This window comes from Balaenoptera ricei, chromosome 11 (assembly GCF_028023285.1).
Source record: "Balaenoptera ricei isolate mBalRic1 chromosome 11, mBalRic1.hap2, whole genome shotgun sequence".
NCBI lineage: Eukaryota > Metazoa > Chordata > Mammalia > Artiodactyla > Balaenopteridae > Balaenoptera > Balaenoptera ricei.
The window spans coordinates 1727967-1743592 of record NC_082649.1 but is presented as its reverse complement, the minus strand read 5'-3'; the positions used below and the strand labels follow the sequence as shown (position 1 = coordinate 1743592).

Here is a 15626-nt window from a genome sequence, read left to right as displayed (position 1 = left end):
TTTTTTTTTTTTTTTTTTTTTTATAAATAATGTTTTTTTTTTATTTTTATTTATTTATTTATTTATTATTTTTGGCTGTGTTGGGTCTTCATTTCTACGCGAGGGCTTTCTCCAGTTGCGGCAAGCGGGGGCCACTCTTCATCGCGGTGCGCGGGCCTCTCACTATCGCGGCCTTTCCCGTTGCGGAGCACAGGCTCCAGACGCGCAGGCTCAGTAATTGTGGCTCAGGGGCCTAGTTGCTCCGCGGCATGTGGGATCTTCCCAGACCAGGGCTCGAACCCGTGTCCCCTGCATTGGCAGGCAGATTCTCAACCACTGTGCCACCAGGGAAGCCCCATGGTCTTTTTTACAGCTTTCCCCAGGTGTGGTTCGGAGCCGGCCAATGCCCTCCTGGTCCTTCTCCGTAAAACCTGCTCCAGTTGGGGCCAGCCCTGCTTTTGGTATGGACCCCGACTTAATCCTTAACCCAGATGCAGCTCTCCAGCCTTTTGAGGGGGGAGGGGCCATCCCCCCTCATTCTGAAACTGCTTCTGCCTATGTATAGCTATGATGACATAAGCTTCTTTGAGAAGTCAGTGTCATACTGTTGACGTGGTGAGTTTCAGTTAATTAAAATCTCTTTTGTTTTCTTTTTCCTGCTTGTATACCAGAAAATCTACCATCATCATCCCATCCTCATGAGCTTCTTGTTTTTGTCTCTCTGGTTTTGGTTTGGTGTCCTAGTTGCCTAGTACTTACTTTCATCAAACGCGCTGGATATAGATCCTGGTACCGGTGCTTAAGTGTCTTTATTTTAGGGGTATTATTTCTGCTGGCTTATTAACCTCTCTTTCCACCTTCTGTCACTGACATACTCGATCTCAGGGCTTAATATAAAGACGGTCTAGGACGGGACTGAAGGAAACGCCGGTGCTGGGGTACCGAGGTGCACCACTGGGCCTGCACTGCCCAACGTGGTGTCTGTGACGACGGCTTCCATTTAAATTGTAATTAATTAAAACTAATGAAATTAAACATTTAGTTCCCATGCACTGGCCCACGTACGGCTGTTGGACACAGTGATACAGAGTATTTCTATCATCACAGAAAGGGTCGCTGGACGGTGTTTCTCGACACCGATGTTGATCCCCTAGCGCGTGAAACAGAAAAGAAGGTGGGGAATTATTTTCCCATATTTCCCCACACCGATGCCTTTAATTTTACTATAGCGGGTTACTATGGTGACATTTTATTTGAGGGGAACAGGCAGGTTTTAATGGAAAAGATGTAATTTAATTTGTGATTTGAAGGATAACTGTGGTTTTGAGAGTAGATATTAGTGGAATTGTCAGTTTCTTGGGAAAACTGGGTAATACAGATACAGTTCAACACTTGGGGGCTCCGTCACGGGGCCCTGCCCTGGAGGGGCTCCCAGGTCAGTGGGGACACGCAGACGGAGCAGGTGGCGGCCGGTGCCGCGTGCTGTGCCTGGGACACGGGCGATGTCCTCGGGAGGGAGGCCGCTGGCCGGGCAAGGCGTCGCCCAGTCTCGGGGGGGCTTGGCCAGGACCCCGGGGCTGCTGCGTGCGCCTCATCTGAGCACGTGCGTGTCCTGCGGCGATGCTGCCTTCACGCAGAGACCGGCCTGTCCTCAGCACCCCCGCAGGCACGTGGAAGACGCTTTTAATTTTAAAAATCTTGTGAGGTTAAATTAAATCAGAACGCTTTAGGCTGGCCTGCGGTCAGCGCTTTCTTACCTGGGCACAGGTGACTGGTGGTGAGAGTCACGGAGGGTGCTGGTGGGAAATGAAATCTCCCGCGGTAAGGTGGGGTGTCCTCGCGGTCCGTGTGTGCGGCTTTGACAGAAGTGCAGGTCCCCGGACCTGAGCCCTGGGGAGTCTGGCCTGGTTAGTCTGGGCTTACTTCCTGGCATCCTGGTTTTGTAAGCACCTGAAGTGACTCCAGAGGGCAGCCGGCGTTGGAAACCACTGGTCTCCACTGGTCTCCCACGTGTGAGTTTGTAATAATAGATGCCACCTTGTGTCTTCCTGTCGCGTGGAGCCTCTTGTACGCCAGTCAGAGCCTGGCATTCTGCCTGTGCAGATTTGAGCCCTGTCATATTGTTCAGCGTTTAAAGGCAACCCCACTCCTAGGCGTATATTTGGAGAAAACTCTAATTCGAAAAGATACATGCACCCCTATGTTCATAGCAGCACTATTTACAATAGCCAAGACGTGGAAGCAACCTAAGTGTCCGTCGACAGATGAATGGACAAAGAAGATGTGGTGTATATACATATATACGCACATACATAATACATGTGCCTTACTTCATTGACCTTAAGATGTACCTGTTACCACCTCTGAAATCAATCAGGAGGTGACATACAAGCAGTTGAATGCTCTGGTTCCCTTGGGAAGATTATTTCTTTCTGTGTGCAACTTAAAATAGAGTGATCTTACAATTTATGGTGTCTTAGATTCATTTATGTTATGAAATGCAAATAGTAAGTTGCAATAATTTTTGTTTTATTTATTTATTTTTTGTGTTTTTTTAGCATTTTATTTTTTAATGCTTTTTTATTTATTTATCTTTATTGAAGTATAGTTGATTTACTATGTTGTGTAGTGTGAATTTCTGCTGTGCAGCAAAATGACTCAGTTATACACATACGTACATCCTTTTTCATATACTTTTCTGTTATGGTTTATCTCAAGATACTGAATATAGCTCCCTGTGCTTTACAGTAGGACCTTGTTGTTTATTCATTCTATTCGTAATAGTTTGCATCTACCAACCCCAGACTCCCAGTGCATCCCTCCCCCACCCTCCTCCCCCTTGGCAACCACAAGTCTGTTCTCTGTGCCTGTGAGTCTGTTTCTGTTTTGTAAATAGGTTCATTTGTGGATTATTTTAGATTCCTGTTTTGTTTTAATAAAGTGGAATACTTTGGTTTTTTGTTTAAACTTCATTGTGACAATTGTTATTGTTTCAAACAATTACTGGGCACTTTGTATGTGCGAGATGGAGCTAAGCGTTTAATCTTCATCACGGTGTAATAATAGTAAGGTTTTTTTAGATGATGATTTTGAGGCAGCTAGAAAATCATAAAATTAAGAACAAACACGTTTTACCGCAAAGCCCAACCTATTAACTTAATCCCTGTGCTAAAGTGACTGTCCTCATGTTTAATCCACAGATCTGTGTGTCATGCTCAGAGTTGGTTAGTTCTTTTCAGGTGATGTGGTGAGAAGCACATGAACTGAGGGAAATCCAAGTTCATGTTCCCACTCCTTCACCAGCTTAGCCCTGCATGAGGCTGAGGGACAAGATGGTCGAGGAAGAGAGAACATACTCTGACATTCTTGAGGCAAGACTCTGGGCAGTGCAAATACCAGAGTGGTCGTACCCAGACGTGCCAGCAGCAGGAGGACTGTGCGTGTCCCAAACCGTGAGCCAGTTGACAGTCAGGCACGTCTCTCTTTTCACTAGTTTTCGGTAGTTACACTGTCCACCTCAGTGTGCTTTTCTTCTTATTTATCCTGCTTGGTGTTTGCTGAACTTTATGAATCTGTAAATTAATGACTTTTACCCTAATGGGGAAATTTATTTGTTCTGGACTCTTTTTTTTTTTCTTTCTCTCCGGGAGCCCAGTAACAGGGCTGTTGTAACATTGTCCTACAGGTCCTTACGTTCTTCTCATTTTGTTCAGTAACTTCACTCCTCAGAGTCGATAGTTGCTTTTGCTACATCTTCAACTTAGCCCACTCTTTCCTTTGTCATCACCCATCTGGTGCTAAGCCCATTTCATTTCATTTCAGTAGGATGTTTCTTAGTTCTAGAATTTTTTTCTTTTTTTTCATAAGTTCTGTCTCTCTGATGAGATTCCTCTTCATTCGTCCTGAGTGTGTTTTCCTAACTGTCCTTGATCAGGGTTACAGTAGCTATTAATGCCAACATCTAGGACCATCTCGGCATCAACCTTCCTTGATTATCTTACCTTTTGAAATGCATCAGTTTCTCCTTTCTGGCTTCTGGTACATTCCTCCTAATGATGTTGGGTTTTTGTTGTTTGTTTTTGTTTTTGCAAAAAAATTGATTTGGATGACTCAAGCTGCAGACGGTGGTTTGAGTTTGGGCAGTAGCTCAGATCACAGTTCAGTTAGTCTTATCCTGGTTTACAGGTCAGCCAGAGATGTGGGCGGGGTTTACACACAGAATTGTGCATCGTCTTCTCTGTCTCTGTCTTTACTGGGGTTACCCATCCCTGCCAACCTCATTTCCAGTAGCTGTCATTGCCCCAAACTCTGTCCTTTGGTTCTTCGAGCCAGTAAAACAGTGGGTTTTCTGTAGGTTTTGCTGCCTCTGCTTGGTACGAATGGGAGCCTGCCTTCAGGCTGAAATTCATGAAAAACAGGAAAGTCACTTGGAGTCATTCCTTTATTTAAGGGTCAACTCCCCTCCAGAATCTGTGCTTGGATGCGCTGGAATATCTTGGCTGTTGTGTTGTGTTGTGTTGATGTTGTCCAAGGTTTATAGCTATTATCTGCAGACAGTTCAAAAATTAGGCTTTTTTTCTTCCTTTGTAAGAGGATTCTTCTGGACTGCTTACTTTTTAATGTTTGCAAATGTTTCTTGTGATGGAGACGTGTAACGTTACATTCTGCATTGGAGGAACAATGACATTTCTGCTTTTCAACAGGTCAGAATGGAGGTTTGCAGCTCTTGTTTCATTTTCCATGAGAACTGAATGTACTCTTTTGACCCTTTGGTTTCTTTCATGAGTATAATTTATTCTGAATTCTGAATGAGCAGGTTTGATGTGTTTCTTGTAGAAATTAAAATTTTCTTAATATATGGAAACATTTGATTTGCTAATAAATAAGAAGATACTGGTCTTTACAGATCAAGTGTAAAAGCTTTGATTGTTGAAGTAATTCCATGGATGGAGGGCATAAATATAAGTAATTCACTCTTGTGTAAATTGCATGTATAATTATAGAAAAAATGAACTCTGATTATTTTGCTTTGGTAGTTGGCAATGTACATTCATCAATAGAAATATTTTAATTTGAGTTATTCTGTGGTTATAATACAAAAATCAAGATTTTTTTTTGCTTGATCATGTTGAAGCTGAAAATTAATTTTCTCAGTGTATTTAACCTCTTATTTCTTAAAATTGTGTGCTCTGAAATTTTAGTCTGTTGAGTAAGTATGTTATTGGATTAGAAATGTGTGCCTCTCTCTTCTATAGTTTTCTCAAATTTGAACTATTTTGATACAAGTATTTGATCTGGCAGCTATAAAAGGTTAATAGGTATAAGTGAGGATGTGAAAAATTGTCATGAAAAATTAAAAAATTTAAATTTGTTTTTGTATCAATATTTCCTAATTTGTTGAAAATCACAGAAAAGTCCAGTAGAGCCCAAACTCTTATGAAATGTCTCATGCTAGCCTGCATCTGTGTGTGAATGTGTGTGTGTGTTCCTGGAATTTAATTATATTCTTTTTATGTATTATTTCTTAATTCTTTGTATTTTCACTTTATCATGACCAGACCTGGAAACTTTATTTTCAAAAAGAATCCCTAAGACCATTAATTTTTAAGGATTATAGAATGGTAATATTTTTTATGATAATGTTTTAAAAATTAAATTTATGAATATTTTAGACTATCATGGAATATATATGTATATCAGTGTTTTGGGGAAAAGAAAACAAAATATTCTCTTACAAAGGTATTCAATTTTGAAATTAACTATTTTTCAGCAATCTTGTATCACTTAAAACTGGGGATAAAAATATCAAGAGGTGATATAACAGGATGCTTTAGCTCCAAGGAGCAGAAAACCCAACTGAAAGTCCCCTAAACAATGAAAAGTTTTAAAACTTGCATAACAGGAAGTCTGGGCACAGGGCCAGGTCAGTAGTGTCAACGTGGACAGAAGCTCCTTCCATCTTTTTGGCCTGACAGCCTTATCGTATTAGCTTGGTTCTAGGGCTAGTCCCCTCATTGTCACAAAAGGGTTGCTATAGCTCCAGACATCCACGTTTCCTTCCATGAATGTGTTATTAGAGGGGAAAACCTTTTCCTGGTGTTTCCTCATATCTCCTTGGTCAGGGAAATAGAATTATCATAATTGGTTTGCAGCAATCATGATTTACCTTCTGAGGCCAGACCATGTGTTTCCTGACCACACAGCAGAGTGAATTATACAGCAGAACAAAATTAGGACTTCGACAGCCAGCAAGGAAGGGGTGTAGGGCAGAGACTGTTGTTCTTACAAACAGATTTTAGATAACCAAAGATTTCAAGTTCCTTGAAAGAGCTGTATTTTCTCTTGCTTCTAGGACCTTCTCATTGCTGTCTGGAATTTTTTTTTCCCCTCTACCTAATAGATTTCTTCTCATCTTTTTAACTCCCAGCTTAGATATAACTTCTTTGGGGAAGTCTTTCTAAATACAAGAGAAAAAGACTTTAAGGCAAAAGCACTGTTATAGATATATTACCTTTATAATGATAAAGTTTCAGTTCCCAAGAAGAGATAACAATGGTAAATTTGTCTGTACTTAGCCATCTAAGGCAACCTATATAAAGCAGAAGCTGACCAAATAAACGGGAAAGTAGACAAGTTGTAACCATAGTAGGAGAGTTTAGCCTACTTTCCTTATAACTGCTAAAAGCAGACATATATATATACACACAAATACAGAAGAATTGAACAACATGATGAACTCCCTTGAGCTGAGTGATATATCATGTGGCTCGATATACACTTAGGTCAAGTCACACGGCATCAGTCTCTTCCAGGCAACTTAAAAAGAGCAATCCTCCCCAATTCATTTTAGGAAGTAGTATAATTTTGATAGTATAAGTTAACAAGAATATAAAGAGAAAGGAGCATTACAGAGCAATCTCACTTATGAACTTTCATACAACAATTTGTAAACAAAATAATTGCAAACTAAAGCCAGCAATGTATAATAGGGATAATGCATTGTTAGCCAGTTGAGATTCATTCCAGGAATCCAAGTATTTAACATTTTAATGTCAATCTCTATTTTATCACATTACTTAAATAAAGGAGAAAAATTATGTATTTTCTTACCAGAAGCAGAAGATTATTGGGTAATAATGGAACTTTTAAAATGTGCTGTAGTGTATGTATTAGTTTCCTAGTGCTGCTGTCACAAATTATCACAAAATAATATTAATAGTAATAATAATAGTAAATGTATTATCTTATAGTTCTGGAGGTCAGAAGTCCACAACGGGTCATCAGAGCTATGTTTCTTCTGGAGGCGCTAGGGGAGGATTTGTCTTCTAGTCTTCCAGCTTCCAGAGACGTCCGTGTTCCTGGGCTTGTGGCCCTGCCTCACTCCACCCTCTGCTCTGTCATCACATCTCCTCCGACTCTGATCCCTGCCTCTTCTTTCCCTGAAAAGGGCCCTTGGTGCTTATATTGGGCCCACCTGGCTAATCCAGGACCGTCTTCCCATTTCAGGATCTTGAACTTAATCACACGTGCAAAAACCTTTTGCTCCAGCATATAACATAGTCACAGGTTCCTAGTCTTAGGGCATGGACATCTTTTGGAGGGGGGGGGGGCATTAGTCTGCCTTGCCAGTGTAGCTAAAAAAAAAAAAAATGTACCAAGAATGTTATGCTTAGTTATGCAAATCCTTCTAGTATTGGGCGTGAGAAGGCTGCCCTCAACACCGTCTGTCTGACGTCCTAACGGAGGGCAGATCCCGTGCAGTGAGGCAGGTGAGTGACTCAAAAACCAGACAATGAGAATAGAGGTTTGGGAAGGAGGAAATCTCCCTTGTTGTTTGCAGATGATTATGATTGTGGGCAGAGGAAAATCCAACAGAATCTAGAGAAAAATTAGAATTAATAACTAATTTTAGGAGTTGACTTAACTCAGCCTCTCACAACAAAATACCATAGTCTGGGTGGCTTAAACAACAGAAATTTATTTTCTCAAAGTTCTGAAGGCTGGAAATCCAAGATCAAGGTGCCAGCATGTTTGGTTTTGGGTGCGAGCTCTCGTTCTGCTTGTAGACGGCTGACGTTTCTCTGCGTCCTCCCGAGGTGGTACACGCGCCGCGGGCTCAGGCAGGGAGGAACGTGAGGACCCGCAGGCTTTGTGAGATGTGTCCTCTGAGGCCGCACATCCCATCGTGAGGACCCAGGTGGAACAGTCTTTACAGGGTGACAGTGCCCTTTTAAAACATTCACTATGTGTAATCTTACTTTATGTGATTTTATCCTTAAAAATTTTGTGAATGACTTGGATATAATTCAGTTAAAAAATAATCGTGCCAGACAACTTGCTCCTTTGGAGGAATTCTGTGCTGAATTTGCTTTCCAAAGGCAAAGATCCCTCTGGGACTCCAGCAGTCATGGCCTCTCCCCCATTCCTCCAGTTCATTGTGTTGTGACGTTAGATTGGTGGTTTATGTTTGCAAGGAGCTTTGTGCTCAAATTTTAATGCAACTCAAACTATGCAAGATCCTCTAAAGAGAATTGCCAGAAGATTTGTGTTCTAGTGGATTATATCAGATGTCCATTACAATGAGACTATAATCTAGTGTGTGAATTGGGTATTGGTTTTAGTATATATTCAGGCTGCTTCTGATTTTTTAGTGCCTGGAATTTATCCAAGCATAACTAAAAAGTGAAATTTGTACTCAACGTAGAGTTTCTAGCAGTTCCTGCATGTGTACGAGCGCGCTTCTGTGCCGCATGCGGCCCTGAGTACGCACACTAGAAAAATATTTTTGCTTGCGTGTGAAACTGACTCCTCAGACTACCATTAGTATAAGGAGTACGATGGATTTGGGGGATACTTTTGGTATTGTAATCACTGCCCAGATTTCCTTATCTCCCTCCCCTGACAAGTATGAAAAAAGTGTCAGAAAAAGAGTTGGCTAGTGCTGCTTTATTCAACGGCTTTATCTCATTATTTCTCTTTTTTTTTCACCTTTTCTGGAAGGCTTTGCAGTTGAGAAATTCCGTTTGTATAGGCACACACGTGTATGCGCTTTTTGGATCTAAATTATGTGCATTGTACGTAGTACGATACTCTTTTGAGCATTTGTTACTTCCCACCTTAGAGCCCGGATTCTGCAAGTAAACATGCTTCTGTCACCTTTGGTTCCACCTCACGGTGTCCTCTGCAGCTCTTAAAGCTGATATGTTTTACTTTACAAATAAATAACGACTACGGGATAACATTGCTAACGTGTTTGCTGTGAAGTGCTGTCCTTTGTGATGCAGGTAAGTCCAAGAGATCGTGTCACGGTTTCCTAATACGCATGCTTTGAATAGTAACTGGTCTCTGTTCACACACTCAGCGTTGACTCTGTCTCTAAACACCATGCTTATAAAATTATACTTACTTCAGAAGGATTTCAGCCAAATGGACAGTATCCCATGACTTGATTCTAATTAACGTTGATAAATGCTCACCCGGGACCAGCATCACTACGGAGCCTTTGATTACATCCTTCTTGTGACCTGGCGGCCAGGCCCCGCCCTCATCTGTATTTTTTCTCCTTCTGTGGAGAGAGAGAGAAGTGTGATCAGTGAGTCCTCTGACTCCGGTAGAAGGAGCCATTTGACACAGAGGAAGTATGCGCGCGGGATTCCAGTCGGCACCCTTAGGTGAGGGCCACGCTCGCGTCTCAGAGGAAAGTGTTCTCTGAGCTCAGCCTGGTGTCCAGGCTTCCTGGCTCTCTGTGTTTAGGTGGCACCTCCATGACCGGAGGTGCTTAGTAGCTGAGACTCTAAGTTAGTCACACTATTTAACTTCACATTTCATTTTGTTAATAAAAGTTGGAGAAAATTTTATGTCCCTGTGTCTCTGAGCAGCCATTGATGGGATGAGTGCATTTCTGGGAGAGTGTTTGCTTTGATGCTGTGCTTCTAGGAGGGGTTTGAATTAGGATAACACTTTGGAGAAAAAGCGACGTGAAGAGGTGTTTCCTTGCAGGGTTTTTATTCTTTATGTCTGTTTTCCCCGTGCGAACAGGATATTGCTCTGACATATCAAAGACTAGGCCTTGCTGCCAGCGGGGAGGACAGGGGGGTCGGGGCCAGGGGTGGATGCTGAGTTCGGGAAGCGTCGAGGGTCCAGCAGACAGGCCTGCGTTCACCCCGGGGGCCGCGCTGGCCGGCCTTCCAGCATCTGCCTTCGTAGCTTGCTTATCAAAGCACTTTATCGCTGGGGAGGGGATGTGGGTTAACCACTTCACTTAGCTCTGGCTTCCAGGCTCCCAGTCTGTCAGCAACAGCTGCTTTTCAACAAGCGCGCCCGTGCTGCCCGCCAGTGCCGGGCTGGGGACAAAACCCGCTTTGTGTCCCGTCCGGAGGGGCGGGGAGGGGCAGGCTTCGGGGAGAGTGGCCGAGCTCCGCGCAGGCTCTGCTTCCTAAGGGCTTCTTTGGTGAGCAGGTCTTTCCCCTTCTTTGTTTCAGGGTTCAAGGTTAACTGTGAAAGCACGGGGGCCGAGGCAGGTAGACTGTAGGTAGGTTGTGGCAGAGAGCGGGTAGGACGTGGGCTTTTGTGACCGCTTTGCACTGCTGTGCCACCGTCTTCTCTGCCCCCTTCCTGCTTGTCCCCCTGCCCCCCGCTCGCCTGTCTTCATTCACTCGTTATCTTTCTGTCTTCATTTCAGGCTACTTGAGAAATGATGTGCAGGTTAGCAACTTGCAGATCTTGGTGGTCAGGAAGTTTGTAAACACTAGGGAGCAGCAGAGCCAAATCCCGAGACGGCAGATTCTCCTGCTCAGGACCCCAGGCGCTCCCTGTCGCAGCCTCATCTGTAGAAATGGCTTTAACATGTAGCTGGACAGCGAGGCCGTCACAGACGTTCGGTGTTCTCCTTCTGGACGCAGGATGCAGCCTCTCGCCCATTTGGTCTCTGACTTTAATAGTCAGTTTCCCTTGCTGCCCCTCCCCCAACCCCGTTCTGGAAACACTGCCAGGATGCAGCCCCTTTGTTCCTGGGCGTCCAGGATGAGCAGACCCCCCGCGACGCGTGGGCCCTTTAGGGGCCTGGGATGCAGGAGCATGTTTCAGTGGGAATGTTTACTTGAAGGCTCTTGTTACTGCAGGGTGATCTAACTCCTTGATTCCACGGACTGGGAATCAGTCTGCTTTGCCTTCCTTTTGGACCATTTGTAAAACTCTGCTAGGATTTTTGTCTCCCCTCCCCTCCCCCCTCCCCTCCCCTCCCCCCTCCCCTCTTCTCTCCTCTTCTTTTCTTTTCACAAAAACCAGCACTCAGAAGGCGTGTGCCAGGCACAGGGGTGCTGTGAGAGCTCCAGGCCTACGAAGTGTTGTCACCAGACGGTGTGATTGCACCGTTTCCCACTAAGTGCTCTGTAGGCGGAGGTGCCTCGTATTAGAGAAATGATGTCCATGCTCCTGATGCTACTGAGGGTTCCTTTATCTCCTGAGTTCAAGTTTTTACCTCCTTCCTGCCTCCAGAAAATAATTCCAGGTAGAACATAAGTAGAGACCGAGGAATGTAGTGAGTCTTTATTTTAAACCTGACTGCTGAGAGTGTGTTGTGGCTCAAGGTGCCACGGGATGGTCCGTGTCGACATTATTTGGGGGAACTCTGCTTAGCAAGTTTCGTACGATATGGCAGCATCCCCAAGGCTCTGAAGTCTTTCCACAAAGCGGGTTTTTCGACAGTTTATTTTTCCCATAGAATACTCTTCATGGGGAAAACTACTAACCCTCAGTATAGCCTATATTTACTTCCTAACGTTTATAGGAAGAAAATTATCATTAATCAGCATATATGATTCTATTGTTTAAAACTCTCTTGGCATTTTGCCTGGAGCCCTGCTTGTTTGGAATAGACAAATACTATGCTGGGTAACGCCAGGAATGTCTGTGTGCATAGTGTGGATGGCAAAGCCTAGGATAGTAGAAGTGCTGAGGGATCCCTGAGACAGACCTGCCCGCACTGGACATCGTTTGGATTTCTCGGTACCAATAGCTAGCCAACCTGGCGTTCTGCAGTAGGGCACTGAAAAGCAATGATTTTGTTTCCATTTAGCAAACATATTAAGGAATCAATAAGCTGGTTTATTCATGTAATGTGTGTTTATAAAAGACAACTTCATCATCTGTGTCACTGGTGTATTTAGATCTTTATCCAGCCAGAGCCTAATTTATCAACACCTTGTTATCTTAAATGCTTTACACAGAAGGGTCATAAATCCCCTTTAAAAGGGCTTTATTTCACCCTCTAATTAAGTCTCCCTGATTTCCTTCATTGACCTTAAAAGGAGTTAAGGGTTTGTTGATTTTCATTAGGTAACAAGTACACATATTAAGCTGAGTTGGTTGGAAGGAAAGCACCGCCTTTTCCCTGTTAGTAGTGGGATAAATTGGAGCCTGAGGCCCCCCCGGACCCCACGGGCCGAAGACATGGGGTCACCTGTGGAAGGGGGTTTCGAGTACTCCTGCGCTATCCTCTGGTGTTTTCTGTCTCCTTAAGAACTTGATTGTGGCCAGTAGTATTGATATAACTGACAAGTTGAGCTTTTATTCAGTGCAAAGTCCTGTGATAAGTATGTGGCGTGCGGGACAGACATGAGTAAGAAAGTCGAGTGCAATGAGTAGACGGTAAAAGGGAAAGTGTTGAGTGCCTTTGGAGGCACAGAGTGGGGAGGAAAGAATAGTGGGTGATCCCTGGGGAAATACAGGAAGACGCATGTTGAAGGGTGACTCATTCGTGGGGTTGGCCTTGAAGGATGGAGGGGCTTTGAACTTCAGAAGATGCGGAGAAGGGACACTCAGATCAAAGCCCGGGTTCAGAAGCACAAGAGGGGGAACAGCGGACCTGACCTCTGCTGTCCCACAGCGAGGCCTGCCCTCCATGGCCAATGACCTGGTGAGGCCAGCCGGGTCCAGACCGTGTTCTGGGTGTGAACTCGGGACGATGGGACACTGAGCTCGTAAAGAATTTTGTTCAGCTGCAAGGTACAGAATCCTGGAAAACCGCTTACATAAGTGTACTTTTCTCATGTGGCAGGAGGTTTGGAAAAGCCAGACCAGTGATGCTGTAGCCGTTCCCAGCGCTGCTGCGGGTGGGCGGCTCCTCTGTTCCCCCCTCGGCCGCCCTCGCCCTGCACCCCGCTCCTCGTGGTCTCAGGGTGGTTGCCTCGCTCGGGCGGGGGCCCCCAGGCGGCGCTTTGAGAGCTGCCGCTCTAGGTACGTGTTGCAGGCTGTAACCTAGGGGTCAGGTGCAGCGCCAAGATGGGAGCAACTGTTAACGTTTCCTCTAAGAGCTTCAGTGAGAGAATTCGCTTCCTGTGCATTTACCCGTTTCAAGCGCACGTTCAGTGGTTTCAGTACCTTCACAGAGTTGCGGGGCCCTCACCACCATCGGTTTTAGAATGTGGTCGTCACCCCAGAAGGAACCCCCATACCTGTTAGGGTCACTCTCCGTTTTCCCCAAGCCTCTCAAACCCCTGGCAACTCCCAGCGTCTCTTCTGTCTCTCTAGATTTGCCTGCTCTGGACATTTCAAAGAAACGGATCATATTGTACAGTATGCAGTCTTTTGTAGCTGGCAGTCCGTGCATTTTTAAAAGGTTGTAAAAGAAGAACACAAAGAATATACGGTAGAGATTGTCTGTGGCCCACGAAGTTCAGAATGTTTACTGTCTGACCTTTGACAGGAAAGCCTGCTGACTCCTGTTACAGACCAGTGCACATTTTTGATCAGAAAGATATTTTTGAATATGAATCCCCTATATACACACATACATGCATTTGCACAGATACATATGTTTATAAATTGTATATGCTTAATCCTGTACCATATATTTGTATATTATAAATCATTCAACTCAAAAATTGAAAGAGATAAAAATAGATATAAAACTGTAAATGTTTTTTCATATCTCTGCAAACCATTATATATGCCTCTCAAGGGGTACATACTCTGCTCAGGATTGGTGATGCCAAAATATTTATTTATAAATAGACTGCATTAGGAACATGCTGGCATTTATCAAAAATACAATAGCTAAGCCTCAACCTCAGAGCTACTGAAACAAACTCTTTAGAAGTTGAACTCAGGAACCTGCGTTTTGATACGAGCCCCCAGTGATTCTGATGGGCAGCCTGGGTCAGGCACTACTGCTCTGTGCCTTTAGGCTCTAAGGCAGCGGTCCCCAACCTTTTTGGCACCAGGGACCGGTTTCCTGGAAGACAGTTCTTCCATGGATGGAGGGTAGGGGGTGGTTCAGGCAGTAATGCGAGCGACGGGGAGCGATGGGGAGCGATGGAGAGCAATGGGGAGCCATTGGGGAGCGACAGGTGAAGCTTCGCTCGCTCGCCCTCCGCTCACCTCCTGCTGTGCGGCCCGATTCCTAACAGGACACACACCGGTCCTGGTCCGCAGCCCGGGGGTTGGGGACCCCTGCTCTAAGGCACCAGGTACAGGCACGTTGCAGGGAAAATGGTGCAGCAAAAGGCCATGGCATGGAACCTTGGAAATTTAACTCCTTTAGAAAGTAAATTTCCAGAAGGCTTTTATATCATGAGAGCATCCTTTTAAGAAATAAATTTCTTCTTAGGAATCAAACATTGCCACTTTCTCCTTGTGATGTACTCTAAAGGAGGCTTAAGAAGAGAGAACAACATTTGGGCCAGTGATAAAATGAAGGATTTGTCCCACACTTGACCTGTTTCAATGTCCATCTTTTCCAGAATGTCTGTAAAGGTTTCCTTGGACAAAAATAATGGAGACCCTCCCTCCCACCTCCCACCAAACGATATGATAATTTTTGAGGAAAATAAATATTGTTCTAGTTTATCAATTCAAGAGCAGAATAACATGATGCTTTGGGAACTTTTCACGGAGCTCTTCACTATTAACTGCATGGTGGGGTTTATGGTTTCTGTCAGCAGTGGTTATTCATTGATTAATGAATCAGTGATTCAGTGATTATGCAATTATTATTCCACTGGTCATATGGTTTGGCTCAAATTACAAATGAAGAAAATATCAATTTAAAATAATCCAGGAAAGGAAATGACCGGAATTCCAAGGACCTCAGTCTTTCTCTTCCTGTGTGATTATTCATTCAGCTGATTGCAAGATTTAATATATTCTTTCCTTTGAGTAAATACCAGTAACTTGGTTTAACCACATGTTACATGGGTTTTATTTATTTTGCTTTCATTTTTGTGACTTTTAAAAATGTTTTAAATGAGATTTGGAAAATCCCAAATTGTTCTTAAAATTTTTCTTTGCGCTCTCTTCTTGGGAGTCAGTGAGTTATATAGCAGATCACGAAGAGGAACTATTTTGTGTCTGTCAAGATGAGTTATATTCCACATGTTGGCAGTGTTTTGACTGACCTTGTGGAAGGCATTTCAACTAGCAGTGAATTAGCAGCTTTACAATAATGAGTGGAGATCTTACTACTAATTATGTTGTTGATTAAATCAGACTCCTTGTGAGCAAGTTACTTTTTGTCTTGTGTATATATATATATATATATATATATATATATATATATATATATATATATATATAACTTTTGTAAGCTCCCTAAGGGCAGGGATCTTTGTTCTCTGGTGTATGCCGAGCATCTAATAGTATCTATCAGT

General features: G+C 43.7%; 1 protein-coding gene and 1 long non-coding RNA gene across 4 annotated transcripts in view; one reads left to right on the top strand and one right to left on the bottom strand.

The window, feature by feature from the left end:
- The window catches only part of GMDS (GDP-mannose 4,6-dehydratase), a 490833-nt gene that overhangs the window by 152007 nt on the left and 323200 nt on the right, over positions 1 to 15626 (top strand). The window lies entirely within an intron of this gene.
- Positions 1 to 15626, bottom strand: part of LOC132375371 (uncharacterized) — a 37428-nt gene that overhangs the window by 1449 nt on the left and 20353 nt on the right. Inside the window, exons 3-4 of one of the 2 annotated variants that reach the window (XR_009505985.1) lie at positions 9386 to 9544; positions 7682 to 7857 (exon numbers count right to left, since the gene is read on the bottom strand). This is a non-coding gene — a long non-coding RNA (uncharacterized LOC132375371). Of the gene's footprint in view, positions 1 to 7681; positions 7858 to 9385; positions 9545 to 15626 lie in introns of those variants that run through there. The other variant, XR_009505986.1, reaches the window with a different exon arrangement.